The sequence below is a fragment of the Drosophila takahashii genome, chromosome 3R, assembly GCF_030179915.1.
Source record: "Drosophila takahashii strain IR98-3 E-12201 chromosome 3R, DtakHiC1v2, whole genome shotgun sequence".
In the NCBI taxonomy this organism is placed as follows: Eukaryota; Metazoa; Arthropoda; class Insecta; order Diptera; family Drosophilidae; genus Drosophila; species Drosophila takahashii.
In genome coordinates this window covers 6,414,784-6,428,488 of record NC_091681.1, presented here as the reverse complement: position 1 = coordinate 6,428,488, position 13,705 = coordinate 6,414,784, and the positions used below count along the sequence as shown (strand labels likewise).

At 34.3% G+C, this 13,705-nt stretch overlaps 1 long non-coding RNA gene across 1 annotated transcript; it reads right to left on the bottom strand.

Annotated features, from left to right (window-relative positions):
* Positions 1–1,906: 1,906 nt before the first annotated feature.
* Positions 1,907–2,919, bottom strand: LOC138913270 (uncharacterized). Its single transcript, XR_011418928.1, has 3 exons — positions 2,840–2,919; positions 2,546–2,621; positions 1,907–2,104 (listed from the first exon to the last, which is right to left on the bottom strand). It is a non-coding gene; the product is annotated as an uncharacterized lncRNA (long non-coding RNA).
* Between the last annotated feature and the right edge of the window lie 10,786 nt (positions 2,920–13,705).

Here is a 13,705-nt window from a genome sequence, read left to right as displayed (position 1 = left end):
AGACCCATTATGAAAAACATTATAATAGCTATGAAATTAGTGATAAGCTCGATTTTAAATTAATTAATATAAGCGCAGTACATAATCCCCCTGTACACATCCATTATATAAATTCGAAATCATATGTAAAACCTAAGTTTTTTAGTTTAAGTAATATGTACATATTCATAATTTATAGTTTATATTGTTTTATAGTTTAAGTAACATGTAAATAATGAAAAAAAAAATACTTATTTTCGTGTTTCATTGGATATGGGAACCTAAATCTATGCCGATTTGATATTGCCTAAAAATATTTTTATTTGGGATATACATCGCCTAAAAAATAATAAATTTTTGACAATTATTGCCCAAAACTAACCCTAGTTTATACTGCCTAAAAATCCCGATTAAGGCAATTTTATTGCCTAAAAATGACATTGCCTAAAAGTCCTGTTTTAGGAAATTTTATTGCCTAAAAATCCCGTTTTAGGCAATTTTATTGCCTAAAAATGACATTGCCTAAAAGTCCTGTTTTAGGCAATTTTATTGCCTAAAAATTATATTGCCTAAAAATCCCGTTTTAGGCAATTTTATTGCCTAAAAATTATATTGCCTAAAAGTCTTGCTTTAGGCAATTTTATTGCCTAAAAATTATATTGCCTAAAAATCCCGTTTTAGGCAATTTTATTGCCTAAAAATGTTATTGCCTAAAATTTAGACCTTAAATTTCAGGCAAGTTTTTGACTTTTTAGGCAATGTTTTTTTCTGGGTGTACTTTCGAACTCTTTCTTTGCTATCCTGACCGTGATCCTGGCCGGATTTTATTGGTCAAAGATTCATTTAAGAAGTGTTTTGTATTTAGTTTAAGCTACGAATTACTACCGTATCACTATTTACATCATAGGATGATTCATGAACGATGTATCCATCCGTATTGATCTTACTTCAAGAAGAAAAAACAAGCCTTTGTTAATACTAGGTCAATGCTCAATAAATGGATGTTTTGGTACCATGTTTTTAGTCAATTTAGGTGTTTAGAAGACACTTGACTTATAAAAAGGATTTCTTCTTACCCAATTTAACTTTGCCTTCACACATTCTCATAAGTTTGCGGGTATTCATTTGTAAGTTTTTTTGACGAGCCCTATGCCCTTGTAAATGTGTTTCGCATTTCGGATAGGATTTTTTTTTTAAGTGCATGTTTTATAAATTTGTTTATTGAAACATTATCCAACTATTAAAATATTCTCTATTATTTTAAGCACGTGTTTTAGTTTAGTATCGGCCCTGATAAGATTCTTTGTGCTTTGTGATATAACATTTTTGAAGGAAAACTGGGCCAGGACTCGGTTTTTCTGTGTTATCCTTCAAAGTTTATGCCATTCTTAATGAATATGATCCAAAACCTAACCAATCCACTATGGTCCAAAAGTCGATTTTTTTGGCATAAACTCTAAAAATTGAGTCACAGACTTCAAACTTTACACATTCTGTTTTTTTACAAAGAATAGTACACTCACAAAAAAAGGCGGAGAATTTCCTTAAAATCTAGAAAATTCTTTCTTGAATTTTAGCCAAAGGCGACCTCACCTTTGTTTCAAGAAATGTTTTTTTTGAAAAGCACCATTAAAACAAGAAAAAATATTTCTTGTTTTAAGAAATTAAATTTCTTAAAACAAGAAAGGGTTTTTTAGAAAGCCACCATAAAAACAAGAAAAAATATTTCTTTAAACAAGAAAGGCGATTCTTGTTTCAAAGGTGGTTTGTTTCTTGTTTCAAGAAATTAAATTTCTTAAATCAAGAAAGGGTTTTTTAGAAAGGCACCTTTTAAACAAGAAAAATTCTTTCTTGTTTAAATTTCCTTTCAAGAAATTTTATTTCTTGATTTAAGAAATAATATTTCTTGAAAGGAAGTTTTATATTAACACTGAAACCCTAAAAATAAAATGTAACTTGGTTTTTTCTTTTGCATATTATATTTATTTACATTTAAAACATTTAACACTTAACATTTAAACATTTTTAAATAACACATTTTTGACTCAAGAAAACATTATTATTACCCAAGGTCTGTTGAACTTCATATGACCTAAGGTGATTTATTTTCTTCGCCTTTCCTCATCTATAAAAAAAGAGTTATTGGGATATCAATGATTTGTTTTTAGATAAACAACTTTTTTGAAATAATGTAATGTTAATAATAGCCAAAATACAAACACGTTGGACATACGACCGAGAGAGAGGAGCAAGACAGGTAGAAAATGAAGGGTTGAAAATCGAATTTCAGAGAGAGAGAGGCACGGGAGAGACACGTACATACATACATATATATTTACATACAGTCCTTTGCGCGAAGGGAGACCGAATGTAAGCAGGGCAGATCGTGTCAGTTTTAAGAAGGTGAAGAGAGAAACGTCGCGTCGCGTAGGTCAAGCGAGCGAGAGAGAGGAGCAGAATATGAAAGGGTTGAAAATCGGGTTTCAGATCGGGTGAGCCGCGGACATGCATAGATATTTACATGCATACATAAGTATGTCAAACAAAAACAACATATTTTTCTTACCTTAGAAGGTTTTAAAACAAAATTACAGCTTCGACAAACAAATTATTTGGGTGATGCAACTGCAGGTATTTTCACTCTGAAAAATAAATAAAATGCGAGTAATAAGATAAAGTTATTATAGAACTGTACACCCACAAATTTATGTACAAATGTATGTATGTACGTAGCTCTTAGCTAAAAAACAATTCACCTAAATTGGTATACGCTTGGTAAAGAGATTTGAAATTTATCCTTTAATTACATACATACAATTGTAAGCCCGCTATACAAAAAATTATATACATATTTACATACCTTTGAATATTCGGAAAAAGGCTTCACCTCTTATCCGCTTGAAAATCACGTCCATCACTCACGAATTTTTTTTACAACTGACGCTCGGGGGATCAGAGAAGTCGGTAGCCGGGTAGTAGTCGGGCCGAGTAGGCCCTTCGTCCCACTTCGTTTTTCTTGTCGTTAACATTCGGCTGCCGAAGGAAGTCAATGGCTACTTTCCTATATTCTAGGGTCATTTCATTCATATATTCAAAGGCGATTTTGTCCTTAAATACGTACAAAAATGTTTTGGCTGCGACGGCAAAACAAACATATGAGATTTCCATTTTTCTATTTTTAAGAAAAATTTTTTCTTGAATTTTTTCGATCAAGAAAGGTTTTCTGTATTCAAAGGACAATTTTCTAATAACAAGAAATTTTTTTTCTATTTTCAAAGGTAGGCCGATTTAATGGCGAGATTTCCAAAATTTAGAAATTAATTTTTATGAGTGTATGCAAACAAATTTTTGAGTCTGTGCGACCACGCCCTCTTTTGCCTCCCATACAAGCAAATTCATAATACTACACTGTGTTATAAAATTTAACCTTTTTTTAAATACCTCGATGAAATCTTAAAAGTCCTATTTGCTTTAAATAATCGGCGCTCTAAATGTGCTCTCGAAAAAATTTTCACACCCAAGGATTCTAAAAAAAAGGACACTAAAGTTGGAAAAATTCTGTTTTTGGCAAACTTTGAACCTATTTTGCAGACGAACGGATTCTTCGTATGTAATGTAACTCAAAACATTTAAAAAGTGCAACTCTGTATCTTTCAAACCCCACACTCACAATAATTTTTGTAATTTTTTTAACGGAATTATAAGCAAAGGAAGACATTTCCTTTTCTTTCTCTTACGAATGCTTAACAAGGAAGGATTCAAAATAACTACTTTTTTAAATTTATTTTTGATGTTTTATTATCTTTTAAGTGGTAATTGATAATTTTTACAGAAATGCAATCCGAAAAAATTAAATTTTCGATTGTTGCTGCGCCAAATATCCTAGAGATCGCTACGAAGAAACTTTAAGGTCCCTGAATAGTGTGGAATTGCGTGAAAAGGGGGACGAACGGGGAAAAGGTGTTAATTAGCGCTGAAAAACGACATGTATATGTACAAACTGGCGTACTTAGTTTTTGTAGGCAGACGTCGGGTCGTTAGTTTTATCCCACTAAATACAGGGAACAAATATTAATTTTCTATAAAAATACACATAAATTGGAAATTAAACACAGGTCGAACACTAAGATTACACATTAATGTACTATACACACTAAATATTACATACCTTGATCTTTCATTTCCATAATTTACTTAATTTAGTCGGGACAAAGAAGTTTTATTTTTTTGCACAAACGTAAAGAAAATATTATGGCGCCAATTTCTTAGTCCTAAGCAGCTGATCGATTGTGTACTTTTGAAAGCTCATAAAAAGCGTTAGTGTAGCTTTTAAAGCTTTTTTTTTAAGTTTGTATATGTATGATCTATTAACTTTAAGAATTTAAAATAAAAAATACAAAACATTAACATAAAAATTTCGACTTTATGCCAAAAAATCGGCCGCTCGGACCATAGTGCAATCCAACCGGTTTTCATGACCGTTTTCCATCCAATATGTTTCTTTTCCGACTTGGAAAATTTTCCACATGTCCTTGTATTGCCAAATGGTAATCGATTTGATGTCTCGATATCAGGAAAAGTTAGTTTTAGTCAAATCTCATTAAATATATCCTTTATCTTTTTTTGACTTTTTTACTTAAAATCTGAAAAAGTTATGTGTAGACAACATTTTCGATATCCGTATCAATTTTTTCAAATAGGGTGAATACTAATCAAGATAATAAAAAACACTTCTTATATAAAAATCCCCGTTTTCCACATATTTGTTTAATATTAAGAACCTGTGACGAAATGGTGCTATTATTTTTTCGCAACTGTATATTCTTGATCAGGGTCACTAGCCGAGTCGATCTAGCCATGTCCGTCTGTCTGTCTTTATGAACGCTGAGATCTCAGAAATAACAAAAGCTAGAAGGTTGAGATTTCCCACACATATTCGTGGGCTTCCTACGCAGCGCAGGTTCATTTCAGCGCCACGCCCCACGAGCGCCACGCCCCCTCTAACGCCCACAATCGCTCACTAACGATTTTAAAATGTGTCTGGCGCCCACACCTTTAAAGATTTCCGATAAGTATAAATGCAATTCTGTTGTGTATATTAATACCTATCAAAGTGTACAGGACATTTTTCAAATTAAAAAGTTATGCGCAATCAAAAAAATATTATATATCCATCTCCCTCGCACTCCCTTTAGCCAAGTGACGGGTACTAGATAGTCGGGACACCATCCCGTCTATAGCATTCTCTCTTGTTGATAGTTAATGTCGTCCGGGTCGGGAGTTCAATCCCCATTCCGATAAACATATATTTTTGTTTTTGTTATTCTGTGTTTTTTTATACCCTTATAGAGGGTATTATGATTTCAGTCAGAAGTTTGCAACGCAGTGAAGGAGACGTTTCCGACCCCATAAAGTATATATATTCTTGATCGGCATCACAATCACAAGTCGATCTAGCCATGTCCGTCTGTCCGTCTGTCCGTCCGTCTGTCCGTCCGTTTGTCCGTCCGTCTGTCCGTCTGTCTGTTTCTACGCAAACTAGTCTCTCAGTTTTTGAGCTATCGGGATGAAACTTTCCCAAAAGTCTTCTTTCTATTGCAGGTAGTATATATGTCGGAACCGACCGGATTGGACAACTATATCTTATAGCTCCCATAGGAACGATCGGAAAAAAAAACGTTAAAAAATTCTAGCTTCGGTGTTTTTTCAAGTATTACCTTCTACTCTTGGGAATATTATTTTTAATATATTTCTGAATTTCGAATTAAATATTTTAAAAATCGGATCACTATATCATATAGCTGCCATAGGAACGGTCGAAAAATTAAATGGAAACAAGAGAGAACGCTATAGTCGGGTTCGTGTCCCGACTATCTAATACCCGTCACTCAGCTAAAAAGAGTGCGAACGCTGTGTCGGGTTGGTGTCCCGACTAATAATCGTAACTCAGCTAAAGTGAGTGCGAGGGAGATAGATATATGTTGACAATTTATAAAGCGTATAACTTTTTAATGAATGGTCCGATTTGAAAAATGTCTTCTACATTTCGATAGGTATAAATATACACAACAAAATTGCATTTATACTTCTCGGAAATCTTTAAAGATGTGGGCGCAGGACCCATTTTAAAATCGTTAGTGGGCGTTAGAGGGGGCGTGGCGCTCGGCTAAAATAAACTTGCGCTGCGTAGGAAGCCAAAGAATATGTGTGGGAAATCTCAACCTTCTAGCTTTTGTAGTTTCTGAGATCTCAGCGTTCATACAGACAGACAGATGGACAGACGGACAGACGGACAGACGGACATGGCTAGATCGACTCGGCTAGTGACCCTGATCAAGAATATATATACTTTATGGGGTCGGAAACGCTTCCTTCTAGCTGTTACATACTTTTGCACGAATCTAGTATACCCTTTTACTCTACGAGTAACGGGTATAATTAATAGGAAAGCAAATTATATCTTTGTTGATTTTTATTACATTCTCTTCTACTCTGGGATATGACTATTTTTAAATATTTCCGAATTTCGATTTTAATTTTAAAAAGATCGAACTACTAAATCATATAGCTGCCATAGAAACGATCGAAAAATTAATGTAAAATAATAGGAAATTTAACATTTTTGCGATTTGTAAATTAATAGGAATTATCTGCACGGGTATATAAGCTTCGGCTTGCTGAAGCTAGCTTCCTTTCTTGTTTTTTTTAAGGTTATAATACTAAGGACATATTTTCGTCCGAATTTTAAATTAAAGTAGTCTTTAAACCTTAAAAACGTATGGGAATTCTGAGTTAAAAGCATACTTTGTGTTTGCGGGCAAGAAAACGGCCATAATTGTCACAGTCGTCAGGAAAAAAATATAAGGTTTGGTTGCCTGTAGTCAAATTATAACGTGGACCCCAAGAAAATAAGATGTTTGCAGAGTTTGTACGTCGCCTTACGCAAAAGGTCTGTGGTGCACCGGTAGGACGTTAGACTCTGAACCGAGAGGTCGTGGGTTCGATTCTCGGAGTGACCAAAAGTAAGTTGTTTTTTCTCCTCATATTTATTTCCCTAATTCGTTCACAAACATGATTTTACAGTTCTAACGGTTGTGCTGTATAGGTCGGGCCCCCTTAACGCAGCTCCCATATAAGGTGTGTTTCAAAATTATACGACACCAACACACCTATTTTTTGAAAATTTGTAGCGTTGTTGTTGTTTAAAGAAAGCGAAACATTTAAATGCAGATCGAAAGAACAATGTATGAAGTGTACGAAAAAAAATACCACGCGTCCTTGATCCTCTTTTTAGGGACTTACCGCTAATTTTTCAAAATATAGTCTGCTCCCCCTAAATGAAATCCCATGAAGAAAACACTCAAATTCGTATGAAAAAATTTGGAAAAAACTTTAAAGTGCCGCGGACTGGGGATCGCGTTTCAAATGTTCCAATCGTGAAATGTGGAAAGTTTATTAAGGTTTTGAAGAACAAATTTTTGCATTTTGACAGAAAGTATCGCTCAAAATCAAATATTTTTGGAATAAAGCAGGTTTTGTTCCAAACGGGCAGTTCTTTAAAAAATTATTTTGGAGGTCTGTTTCGTGCACGTAATGAACTAAACAGGATTCTTATTTGATTAAAAGGTGTTAAGAATATTGACTAGACAAAAGTTAAGACGATTTGTGGGATATGACTTCGAAAAACTACTTTTTTAAGGTGTAGAGAGACATATTCAATATTTATGTATGGGTTGAAGATTGAAAGGACCTTTGGGCTGGATTACTCTCAAAATGAAACCTTTTAGTTTATATTTAACCAGAAAAAAAATTTCAGTTAAGTTTGATCGTTGGAAACGGAAAAAATCGATGGTGTCGTATAATTATGAAACGATCGCACATAGCCGAAAAATAGACTATATTTCGAAAAATTAGCGGTAAGTCCTTAAAAACAGGATCAAGGACGCGTGGTATTTTTTTTTCGTACACACTCATAAAAATTAATTTCTAAATTTTGGAAATCTCGCCATTGAATCGGCCTACCTTTGAAAATAGAAAAAAATGTCTTGTTATTAGAAAATTTGCCTTTCAATACAGAAAACCTTTCTTGATGGAAAAAATTTAAGAAAGAATTTTTCTTAAAAATAGAAAAATGAAAATCTCATATGTTTGTTTAGCCGTCGCAGCCAAAACATTTTTGTACGTATTTAAGGACAAAATCACCTTTGAATATATGAATGAATGACCCTAGAATATAGAAAAGTAGCCATTGACTTCCTTCGGCTGCCGAATGTTAACGACAAGAAAAACGAAGTGGGACGAAGGGCCTACTCGGCCCGACTACTATCCGGCTACCGACTACTCTGATCCCCCGAGCGTCAGTTATAAAAGAAATTCGTGAGTGATGGACGTGATTTTTAAGCGGATAAGAGGTGAAGCCTTTTTCCAAATATTTAAAGGTATGTAAATACATATATAATATTTTGTATAGCGGGCGTACAATTGTATCAAATAAAAACACCTCTTAACGAGGTAAAAAACTAGTGACGATCGCACCTTCAACATAAAAAAGTTCTGATATCAACATTTGTGACGAAAAATTATTACACTCGTCATTAAATAGACTTTCTAATATTTTCTCATTAAGAAAATCGTTAAAGCCGTTTTTGAGAAAAATAAAAAAAAGCTAAAAAAAAAAGTTTTAAAAAATTGTCTTTTGTTCATATATTTTTAAGTATTACATTTACACAAATTGCATATAGAAGGCGTTTATAGCATTTAAAAATACCTTTCAAACGAGATGCAGCACAAGCCTGTAGCTTTAGTAGTATAGAAGTTACGGCTTTCCGAATTTTAGCTACTTATAGCTGTTTTCCCGCTAAACTAGCGAGTTTTTCCAAAAGTGGTAAAACAAAAGTTTTTTATATCGATGTGATGAACGTCATATCAAATTTTCAAAACTTAAAAAACATGTTTTGGACAAACTGACAAACAGAATTAAATTTTCATTTTGGGAAGACGAAGAAAATCTTATTTTGGCTATAACTTTTGAACGGAGCGTCGGATTTTGACATATGACATTCGACGGGTATTTTCAAAAGGAATACAATTAAATTATTGCGAGGGGGCATTTATCCCCACCGGCCCAACAGCTCCAAATTTCGAAATTTTCACTTTTTCACTTTCACCGCTCTCTCTCCCAAGCCAATTGATTTTCTTAGAGTCTTGGTATGCAATCCTGTCATTATTATCGGACCATCACAGTAGATTTTCATTTCTTCGTGTATATATAGTAGTCGCCTTCGCACACTCTCCTGGTGCGCTTCGTCACTACATGGACTGCCGTCCATAGTGATGTATGTAATTAAAGGATAAATTTCAAATCTCTTTACCAAGCGTATACCAATTTAGTTGAATTGTTTTTTAGCTAAGAGCTACGTACATACATACATTTGTACATAAAGTATAAGTATTTTAGTATTACATACATACCCTTCAGTTCTGGCGTCCCATGTCGGGGACAATTCCTTAGGCCAAACGCTCGGCCGCTGTCGACGTCAACAGAGCAGTCGGCGCAGCGTCGACATGAAAGAAAGAGAGGCTGATATTTATATATTGCGCTCTCTTTCCTTGTCTTATAATTTGCCTGCACTCGACGCTAGCAGTGACAAATTTCGGCCGGTCCGTCATTCTCTTTTTCGCCTTACAGTTATGTTCAGTTGGCAACCAAAATTTGTCTGGTAAAATTTGTGTGACGCAGCGAAATGTGTATGCCATTTCATTTTTCAAATGGTCCATAATATTTTTTAAATAATAAAATATTAAAAGTTGTATCTCCACAAAAATTATTTGTGCTTTTACTCAATAGAAAGGGTATACATAGAAGCATTGGCACGCGGCAAAAGCGATGATGAATCAGAAGAAAACGGGAAAGCAAAATCATGACTGGCTGTATTTTTTGACTGTCAATCGAAGAGAACAACGTGCTTAAATTTGTGCGTAGACAATTTGTAATTGACGATTTAAAAAATTGTACAAGTGTTTACCAATTGTATTAAAAGTTAGGTAAGTGGCATTTTAATTCATTTACAAATATGCAGTTGATATTAATTAAAATAACCGGTAGGTTTATGTCCGGTTTGCTATTGTTTCTGGGTAGAAAAATTCTTGCAATATGTACATTAGGGTGGACTTAAAAAAAAAAAACTATTTTTTTTTTACTTTTTCTTTCTTTTATGGATTAAGGATACAAAAAAGTCATATATGAAGGGGTGAGAGCATGGCTTTAGAAATTTCATACAAAATAAGTCCACCCTAATGTACATACATACACACATTTCCCGTGGCCAGCGCTAAAAATGCTTAGGATCTCGCTGCGGTCTCTACTTGATTTAAAAAGGTAAATATAAAAATATACAAGTAAAACATATTTTTAAAACATATGTCTGTCTTTAATTTTTTCAGGATCCTTCGTCGAATATTCACGCGGACAAATTCATGAGGACGGCAATCTTACATAAAAATCAAAAACAAAAAAACAAGGGGTATTATTTATAATTAATTGTACGAAAATGTAAGTAAAACAATTGAACACAAAATACAATTTATAAAATGAAAGAGCCAATAAAAATTACAAATAAATTTGTATGTTTCTTATTTTATATAATGCAAGGAAAGAATTTTTTGTACATGAAATTGCTGATGACATTTTTAAAAAGTCATCCATGAAATCACCTATGACACAAGGTGACACGATGATGGATTTTCCTAAGTGACAACCCATTGGACAAATTCTGAATGTCCCTCGTGAAATCCTAAGGGACATGTCACCGGTTGGTGACATCTCAAACGACAATTTCGTATAAGGCCCTTGGTAAATCCCCGGGGACTTCGAAAAAATTTCATTTGAATTGTACTGAAGGAAAAAGCGGAACTCCCATACAATTTTCTCTATGTGGCGTCCTCGGTTCGTCCTCGAGTACAGACGACCTGTCCTCGGGTTTTCCTTTGGTGATTACTGAGGGAAAAGTGACATCTGGTACTGAAGGGTTATTATAGAACTCTACACCCACAAATTTATATACAAATGTACCCTTCAGTACCAGATGTCACTTTTCCCTCAGTAATCACCAAAGGAAAACCCGAGGACAGGTCGTCTGTACTCGAGGACGAACCGAGGACGCCACATAGAGAAAATTGTATGGGAGTTCCGCTTTTTCCTTCAGTACAATTCAAATGAAATTTTTTCGAAGTCCCCGGGGATTTACCAAGGGCCTTATACGAAATTGTCGTTTGAGATGTCACCAACCGGTGACATGTCCCTTAGGATTTCACGAGGGACATTCAGAATTTGTCCAATGGGTTGTCACTTAGGAAAATCCATCATCGTGTCACCTTGTGTCATAGGTGATTTCATGGATGACTTTTTAAAAATGTCATCAGCAATTTCATGTACAAAAAAATTCTTTCCTTGCATTATATAAAATAAGAAACATACAAATTTATTTGTAATTTTTATTGGCTCTTTCATTTTATAAATTGTATTTTGTGTTCAATTGTTTTACTTACATTTTCGTACAATTAATTATAAATAATACCCCTTGTTTTTTTTGTTTTTGATTTTTATGTAAGATTGCCGTCCTCATGAATTTGTCCTCGTGAATATTTGACGAAGGATCCTGAAAAAATTAAAGACAGACATATGTTTACCTTTTTAAATCAAGTAGAGACCGCAGCGAGATCCTAAGCATTTTTAGCGCTGGCCACGGGAAATGTGTGTATGTATGCACATTAGGGTGGACTTATTTTGTATGAAATTTCTAAAGCCATGCTCTCACCCCTTCATATATGACTTTTTTGTATCCTTAATCCATAAAAGAAAGAAAAAGTAAAAAAAAAATAGTTTTTTTTTTTAAGTCCACCCTAATGTACATATTGCAAGAATTTTTCTACCCAGAAACAATAGCAAACCGGACATAAACCTACCGGTTATTTTAATTAATATCAACTGCATATATGTAAATGAATTAAAATGCCACTTACCTAACTTTTAATACAATTGGTAAACACTTGTACAATTTTTTAAATCGCCAATTACAAATTGTCTACGCACAAATTTAAGCACGTTGTTCTCTTCGATTGACAGTCAAAAAATACAGCCAGTCATGATTTTGCTTTCCCGTTTTCTTTTGATTCATCATCGCTTTTACCGCGTGCCAATGCTTCTATGTATACCCTTTCTATTGAGTAAAAGCACAAATAATTTTTGTGGAGATACAACTTTTAATATTTTATTATTTAAAAAATATTATGGACCAATTGAAAAATGAAATGGCATACACATTTCGCTGCGTCACACAAATTTTACCGGCCAAATTTTGGTTGCTAACTGAACATAACTGTAAGGCGAAAAAGAGAATGACGGACCGGCCGAAATTTGTCACTGCTAGCGTCGAGTGCAGGCAAATTATAAGACAAGGAAAGAGAGCGCAATATATAAATATCAGCCTCTCTTTCTTTCAGGTACACGCTGCGCCGACTGCTCTGCTGACGTCGACAGCGGCCGAGCGTTTGGCCTAAGGAATTGTCCCCGACATGGGACGCCAGAACTGAAGGGAACTTATGATGCAGTTGCATCAGCCAAATAATTTGTTTGGCGAAGCTGTAATTTTGTTTTTAAACCTTCTAAGGTAAGATAAATATGTTGTATTTGTTTGACATACTTATGAATACATATAAATATATATGCATGTACGCGGCTCACCCCATGGTGGAACTATACAAGGTGGTCTCGTCAGCTCTGCTAAGGACGTTAAATATGTTTACCTCTCTGTCTCTCTTAGGCGATAGAATGAGATAGCTAGATAGAGACTGACACAAATAACGTCCTCAAAAGAGGGCAACTCTCGCGACGAGATCACCTTGTATAGTTCCACCTCTCTCTCTCTGAAATTCGATTTTCAACCCTTCATTTTCTACCTGTCTTGCTCCTCTCTCCCGGTCGTCTGACCAACGTGTTTGTATTTTGGCTATTACATTTAAAAAAGGTTGTTTATCTAAAAACAAATCATTGATATCCCAATAACTCTTTTTTTCTAGATGAGGAAAGGCGAAGAAAATGGATCACCTTAGGTCATATGAAGTTTAACAGACTTTGGGTAATAATAATGTTTTCTTGAGTCAAAAATGTGTTATTTAAAAATGTTTAAATGTTAAGTGTTAAATGTTTTAAATGTAAATAAATATAATATGCAGAAGAAAAAACCAAGTTACATTTCATTTTTAGGGTTTCAGTGTTAATATAAAACTTCCTTTCAAGAAATATTATTTCTTAAATCAAGAAATAAAATTTCTTGAAAGGAAATTTGAACAAGAAAGAATTTTTATACCCGTTACTCGTAGAGTAAAAGGGTATATTGTATTCGTGCAAAAGTATGTAACAGGGAGAAGGAAGCGTTTCCGACCCCATAAAGTATACATATTCTTGATCAGGATCACTAGCCGAGTCGATCTAGCCATGTCCGTCTGTCCGTCTGTCTGTCCGTCTGTCCGTCTGTCTGTCTGTATGAACGCTGAGATCTCAGAAACTATAAAAGCTAGAAGATTGGCATTTTGCATGCAGATTTTAGGAGTTCCTACGCAGCGCAAGTTTGTTTCAAAATGGTGCCACGCCCCCTCTAACGCCCACAATCGCTTATATACGATTTTAAAAATTTTAATATTTTGGAAAAGTAAAAATGCAGTTTTA